Raw genomic sequence first — 7,711 nt, 5'->3', positions numbered from 1 at the left:
TTGATTTAAATCCCTCCATAAATAAGAAAGTTGGCACTGCGCATGCGCAAACGAAGTTTTGAAACTGGCGTTAAATTTGCTTTTATTCCAAGTGGCTATAATAATAATAATGATTTATTGTTCAACAGATGTTTTATACATCCAATTACAGAACAATTACAGAAATTAAATATGGCATGATTGAAAAATAAACATAATATACGATTACGATTGATGTATCAAATTTATTTCATTTAAATATGTGTTTTATATGGCTAAAGCTATGCGCATATTGAGTTTCATGCAATTCGGTTCATAACTAACGCAGATGTCAAAAGGGCCTACTTTATTTTTTGGTCTACATTGCATTCACGAACTGCGATCTATAAATATGATAAAGAATCCACCTGCAAAATTTCATCGTAATCGGTCCATTCGTTTATGAGTTATCGTGCTAACGGACGGACGAACAGACACCGCAAAATTATAAACTCGCTAGGACTCGTTAATAATGAGAACTGTCACGCTGTCACTTTTAGAAAAATCCAACCCGAAATTTCGCTCAATAAACGTTTAGACAAGTTCTTTAAAATGAATAATTGCCACCATCCGCCATTTCCAGAGAAATTACATACCTAAAATTATTTTGAAAAAATTCGAACGAAATTACTCTTTGAAAATATCTCAATGACAGAACAAAATACGGCCTGTTTGACTTGTACTTCTACGTACTTGATCGACATGTTAAATTAATAAACAAAAAATTCTGTCCAACCGTTCACTTTCTTATCAATATAATATGTTAATTTAGAGTATTTCAAGTGTTAGTAGTGAAAAAAATAGTATATATACCACGGTAGAGAAGTCTATTATTGCCTTCGCACCTTACACCCCTCGGCGCAAGCGCCTCGAGTCGAGATGTAATCTTGGTGCTCAGGCAATAATACTGTACTTGATATATAATGTACTATTGTTCACAATCTGTTTTAAATAGGCATCAGTAGGTATAACAAATTCCACCAGTATCAGCATAACATTTAAATCAAGTCGGCATTGGCGTGCAGGTCGGGAAGTACTTTGCCGACCTCGACGAGTTGGCAAAGTATGTCAAACAATTGCTCACTTCCAAACTTCAAAACAGTTGATAATTGACATATTACATATATGATTTTGAATAAAAGATTAAAACAAACAGAATTATTCGATAACCAAAAATACCTTCCAAAATCAGAAATGTGAATGATAATATATTCATTGCATTAGTGGAAGGTTTAATTTTCAATAAACTTTACATTGTTTCTAGGAATGGCAATTGATGCAACTTTCTGAATATCATTTCAGCACTTTTGACGAAAGTGGAAACAATGTCGAAACGCTGACCCTTTTCCACGAATCAGAGATTTGAACTCACACTACACTTAAAAATTATGTCGGATACTATAAGCACAGCTATAAGTATAAATTATAAAACAATGTCTATAACTAATCAAAACTATATTAATAACTTTGAAAGTATTCCAACAAGGTCCCTTTAAGCGGAGAATTAGGTCGACTTCAGAACGGAAAAAGAATTACATACTTTCTATTGTGAGGCAAAGTTTCCGCAAAGTCGTCAATTATTATTTCGTTCTTAATTACAAAAAACGAATATTACGAGACCTACATAGACCGCAAAGCCTTAAACAATGATTGTTGTAAATCGTTAAAAACTGGAAAACTGCAACACCGTACCCTTAATTTCTTCTGTCTTTGGAACTCTCCCTACTACAAAACTATATAACAGTATTTTCTTTTTTTAAGAGCACACACTGAATTACATGTGTTTTCCCTTCCTACTCCTTCGAAAACACTCGGTCGGGAAAGTCCTATATGCGAACCTATGAAGAAGGGAGTAAACTGTATAATGATTGAAAAACTAATGGTCTTATACAGCCTGGTTTTGATATGGCCCATTCCGTCTTGCTCGCGGTGAGTCTCGGTCCGTTGATGTGGTGCGCTAACAATGCAGTTACTTGACGGCCTGTTTGTGTCGGTTGTTCTACAACCGGACTGTCCTATTGGAAGCGGTAGGAGAGCAAATTTGTATACTTATGCCAGTAGGAGCGTTCCAGTTTTATCACCCTAGTAGCGGTCCGGTTTATGAGCGATTCGTAGGTATTTGAAATGTCTTGGGTTACGATTTGTGAACGCGGGGCTTACTTATACTGTCCTTTTCGGATTTTATACTGCTGCAGCGAAACATGGCTCTTGGTATAACAATCTCAAAAGTCTGCGAGTTTAAATGTACATTACGAATATGTTTATTCATTATAATAGCCTGTGATGAAAACAATAACCTAACCTACATTTTAATTAATAACAAATTGCAACTTTGAACTTTAACGTTTCTTTCGCATGCGCAGATTGTACGGAGATTTAGGCGTTTTATCTCAACGTCGAGTATACCTACACTACATGGTTGTGATCTAATAACGGATAAATTCAATAAAAATGAAATAGAGGTGTGTTAGGAAGTACGCACGGATCCGTCGATTAGCAATTTAAAAAGCGCTCTTTTTGATGTAATAATTGTATACAGGGTGTTCCAAATTTGATATATGACGTCATCGACTATTTTATTATATGCGATATTTGTACCTTTGTTAAAATCTAAATTCTACTCCAACTTTTATTTATCTCTATCTATTAAGATGTTAGCCGTCGTCGTCGTTCGTCAAACCGTAGTGTGGTAACTGCCACGCGGGCGGCCCGAGTTCGATTCCCAGTCGATGCAGAATTTTTTTCAATTTTTATATCCATCCATCTCTATTAAGATGCTTGTTTTAGTTAAAACTATAACCTTATATTAATCAAAAAGATCATTGTTAGCAAAGTGTAAATAGCACAAAGACTCCAAGTAATATGAGCGGAAAATTATAATTTAATACCTACTCCTGAACTCATGATAACTCATCTGAGCAATGACTCCCTCCTGGACTCCCTTGAGCAAAGCAACTCGAAAGCTTTTGAAAAAGTAAGGACAACATTTCAAACGGCGGTTTGTGTGCTCGGACTGTGCCAAAAGAGTGGTCCCCACTTCGAATTGATTTGTACCTAAACGGAACAAGATTTACTATAATACTCTTAACTAAACTAAAAGGTAATATCCATCATTTATCAGATCGATAAAGATAATATCAGAAGTGGAGAAATGAATGTTTCAAATCCACTAATTATTAGATGATCCCTGTACCGATGATTCGACTAGAGTTTAAATTTCCGGGTTGATCGAAGCGGAGAATTAAATGGGTACCGGAAACACAATAGCAGAATATCTCAACATTCCCAGGTAGTTCTGGGTGATAATAAGAAACGCCCCATACTGAAAATTGATCTGGTATTTCCATTCCCTTACGCGTAATTCTAATTACACCCAATGCAACAACTGATTCCAATAACTGATGAACAAAGTAACAAATGTATAACTGGACTGATAATTTGGAGAATTGTCGCATGCTCTCAAATGGCTGAAATTTCGCACATCAATGAAAAGAAGTTGAGGAAGTATTGACTTTTTTGTTCGGGACGTTTCAAATGGGATGAATATTTCCCGTAATTTCTACTAGTCCGTGGAAAACAGTCAGGATAGTGAAGGCTTCTAATCAATGGTATTTTAAAGTTAGAATTTATTTTTTTCCGGGCAAAATGTACGTTAACTCAACAAAAATTATTCTCCGAAACCAAAAGCGGCACATCGGCATAGAAAATAAGACTTGGAGCACGATTTTGGCAAAGTGAGCGACGGTTGTCTCGATTAAGGGTGCCAACTTAATCAAAAAGAAATTTACAAATTGCGAAATAAATTTCAGTTATATAGTTTATTTTATGATTTTCAAACGATGAAAAATTTGATCCAGTGCTTTAAAAATAGAATGTAATGTGGTCATTTAGTTCGAGCAATATTAAATAATTGATATGCTTTTAATTCATGCCAACCACCAATCCCGCTAAAAGGGGCAATTAGTTTTACTACAAAATCCGACAGCACTCACAATTATGATTTATGTAGGAAATTTGTTTTGAGAAAAAAATCATTAGTAGCTTTATTCATCAGGTATAGTTTGTAAATCTAATGCAAGAATTGCATGAGCGTGCTTGTTTTATTCCTGAAGTGATTTAATGAATTGAACTATGACCTCATTTGATATTATCTATACGTCGCAACATTATATTTACTTAACAATCTCACCGCTTCGATCACTAATCATAGACTGCCTCAAACTTTCGGAAGTTTTTATTTTTATTTTGACCTTAATGCGAACTCCGGCGCGTCGAAAAAGTAGGTCTAGGTTAGCATCGGTTAATGTGTAAGCGATTGATTGCTTTCCGGAAAGGCGTAGAAGAAAATGCACTTACGTGAAGCGGGTAACATATCGCTATAAAGCGGTGGATTATTTTTTTCATTTTACAATAAAATTTCGATCAATGAAGAACTATTTTTACCGCCACGTCGCGTCGCGTCGTGACGTCCTCACATTGTTCTCAAAAACTTGACATAAGCCAGAAGAAAGTTCTTTATGGTGGTTTTATTTCATGTGAACGAGAATATTTCAATGAGATTTGCATTCATCTAAGCATTAATTACTGTCCATATACCTTTTCTTGCACTTAACCACACTGTAATAGTTATTTATGCATTAAGGGCATAAAAGTGATGTTTATATTCTCGAGGGCGACAAGAGCAATATGTGCTGCATAAAAATGATGCAAAATTAATACAACTTTGCGATGATTGTTGGGTAAATTTTAGGAAAAAGGTCATTTTTCTACTTAACCATGAATCGTACGCCCTCTAGCGGCAAATGGTTTTGGTTTGGTGAATGAAAGCGAGAGATCCTCGGAGAAAATTAATGCGAGTAAAGCAGAAAAATCGAAGAAAGGGCAACATATTGTTCCGATGGGCGATGGCAATGGGATTCGGATAACTAAACCGAACGGTAAGATTTGTGTCTTCTTGATGGTAACCACTCTAGCGTCAACGGCGAAAAAGCTCGGTCCATGTCTTTGGATGAACGCCAGAAGGTAGCTCTACACAAGAACAGCTGTTTTAATTGTTTGAAATGGGGCCATACAGTGCCAAGTCCAGCTTAAGTGTCAATGTTGTTCTAAGCATCATAGGAGCTGACATAGCTGGTAGCTTGTTGACTGCGTAGATTGTGCAGTACAATGGGCTAGTAGCACTAGAGCCTTTATTGGGATGGACGTTTAGGGGAAAATTGACTGTAACTACTTCCGAACGAAATGTTATAACTTTAAATGTTGTTTCTCTATTAATTCAAGATCGTGATATTGCCAACTTGATTGAAGAAGGCTGCTAGTAATGAGGTAGAAGTCCCTTGGACTAAAGATCATTTGCCGCTATCGTCCAATAGAAGATATGCAGAGAAAAGATTATTTTCGCTTACAATTGGAAAATCCCTTGTTGGACTATTACAACGTTTTGCAAGGTTAGTCTAAAGAAGGGATTATTGAACTTGTTCCAAAACAATGTCTCAATCAAGAAGGGCATTATCTGGCGCATCGGCACGTAGTAAAAGAAGATAGCATCACTACATTGCGACCAGTAGGTATTCAATGCATCGGAGAAAACTGAGAACTCTATTTTGTTAATCGTATGCCAAGAAACGAACCGAATTTGATAGAATTGATTCCCAAAATGCATTTGGACATAAAAAAAATTGTTGGAGCAATATCGACAGCATTTTTGCCCTAAAAGGGATCGAAATAATTTAAAAGTTCCTTTGGTGATCCGATCCGCGAGCTGCAGAAATAGTTGAATATAGAGACATGCACTTGTTGTTTTCGGAGTATCTAGCAGTCCTTTTTTGTTGGGAGCAGTTATAAAATTCCATTACAAAAGTTTGTCGATAAGGAATCATCTAACCAGGCTGTGGTGTCCAAATTTTTACGCAGCTTTTACGTCGACAATAATTGTGTAACGAGTGTTGATAGCGAAACTGAATTGAAAACTGAACAACAGTGTGAAAAAGAATCGAACGTTCTCGGAGAAAGAAACACGCTGTGCATTAATGCAACGATACTAAACACCGAACAAATTAAAAAGTAATCAGTTGAATAGGAATTTAACACACTAAACCTTCCCCATACTTCTTTATTAAAAAATTGTGAATAAAATCACATAGCGACTATAGTTTCGACCTAAGTCATTTTCAAGCTGTAGGAAAATTGTAACTAATAACGAGTAACAATCTTGAAATATACATACCTTGAAATTTAAAACATCAACAACAGAAAATAGGAAATTGAAAGTACAGAAGTTACATTTTTATCAGTATGCTGGAAAGAACATGTGTTAACCACTAGTTGAACATAATTAATACTTACAGGAAAAAATTTTTTCAATATAAAACAGTTGGTGTTAGGACATAGAAAAGTGGAACAAAATTAACATAGTCATGATATATCGACGATTAATTAATTAATTCATGCCATTAGAAAATGGACGCAGCCATCTTGTACAAATATAGTCAACGACTTAACTCGAAAGGTAACGAAAGGGGAAAGGTTAAAGAAGGAAATAAAAAGCGGGAAATTTAAAAAACAACAAGGTTAAACAGGGCCGGATTAGGTAACGGGACGAAGTGAGAAGAAAGGTGAAAGAATGCAACATAGCTTGCATTAGGCTATTGTTATTTAATTATACTAAAATTTTTTGGGGCCAAACTACCCAGTGCCTGCTGATGGCAGATGTCGGGACTCGCGGGAAGATAAGTGTGCCCTCAAGTTAAAAAACCCCCCGACATCTGCCATCAGCAGGCACTGGGTAGTTTGGCCCCAAAAAATTTTAGTATAATTAAATAACAATAGCCTAATGCAAGCTATGTTGCATTCTTTCACCTTTCTTCTCACTTCGTCCCGTTACCTAATCCGGCCCTGTTTAACCTTGTTGTTTTTTAAATTTCCCGCTTTTTATTTCCTTCTTTAACCTTTCCCCTTTCGTTACCTTTCGAGTTAAGTCGTTGACTATATTTGTACAAGATGGCTGCGTCCATTTTCTAATGGCATGAATTAATTAATTAATCGTCGATATATCATGACTATGTTAATTTTGTTCCACTTTTCTATGTCCTAACACCAACTGTTTTATATTGGAAAAATTTTTTCCTGTAAGTATTAATTATGTTCAACTAGTGGTTAACACATGTTCTTTCCAGCATACTGATAAAAATGTAACTTCTGTACTTTCAATTTCCTATTTTCTGTTGTTGATGTTTTAAATTTTAAGGTATGTATATTTCAAGATTGTTACTCGTTATTAGTTACAATTTTCCTACAGCTTGAAAATGACTTAGGTCGAAACTATAGTCGCTATGTGATTTTATTCACAATTTTTTAATGAAGAAGTATGGGGAAGGTTTAGTGTGTTAAATTCCTATTCAACTGTCTACTTTCTGACCCCGTTTTGAGCTTTACCACCATGGATTCCCACCAAGAAGTTAAAAAGTAATCGTAAACGATTTACAAAAAGCGCATTTCCACTTGCATTCATTTCACATTTGCAACTTCTGTTAAAATCGTAAAATTCCGGCCACAAATATGACAGATAGCGTTGCAAATGTGCAATCCATTTTTGACGTGCTACTCGAGGTGCTACTTCAATTTCAGTTTATAAGAAGAATTTCATTTCAATGCTTTCATAAATAAAAAAGTTGACACTGCGCATGCTCTAACC

The 7,711-nt window shown here is 35.6% G+C and overlaps 1 long non-coding RNA gene across 1 annotated transcript; it reads left to right on the top strand.

The window, feature by feature from the left end:
• Positions 1–6,993: 6,993 nt before the first annotated feature.
• LOC116164900 lies at positions 6,994–7,474 on the top strand. Its single transcript, XR_004144024.1, has 3 exons — positions 6,994–7,145; positions 7,194–7,264; positions 7,316–7,474. It is a non-coding gene; the product is annotated as an uncharacterized LOC116164900 (long non-coding RNA).
• The last annotated feature ends 237 nt before the right edge of the window (positions 7,475–7,711 follow it).

The sequence above is a fragment of the Photinus pyralis genome, unplaced genomic scaffold (assembly GCF_008802855.1).
Source record: "Photinus pyralis isolate 1611_PpyrPB1 unplaced genomic scaffold, Ppyr1.3 Ppyr1.4_LG2, whole genome shotgun sequence".
NCBI classification, from domain to species: Eukaryota; Metazoa; Arthropoda; class Insecta; order Coleoptera; family Lampyridae; genus Photinus; species Photinus pyralis.
This window is presented reverse-complemented; position numbering and strand designations above follow the sequence as displayed.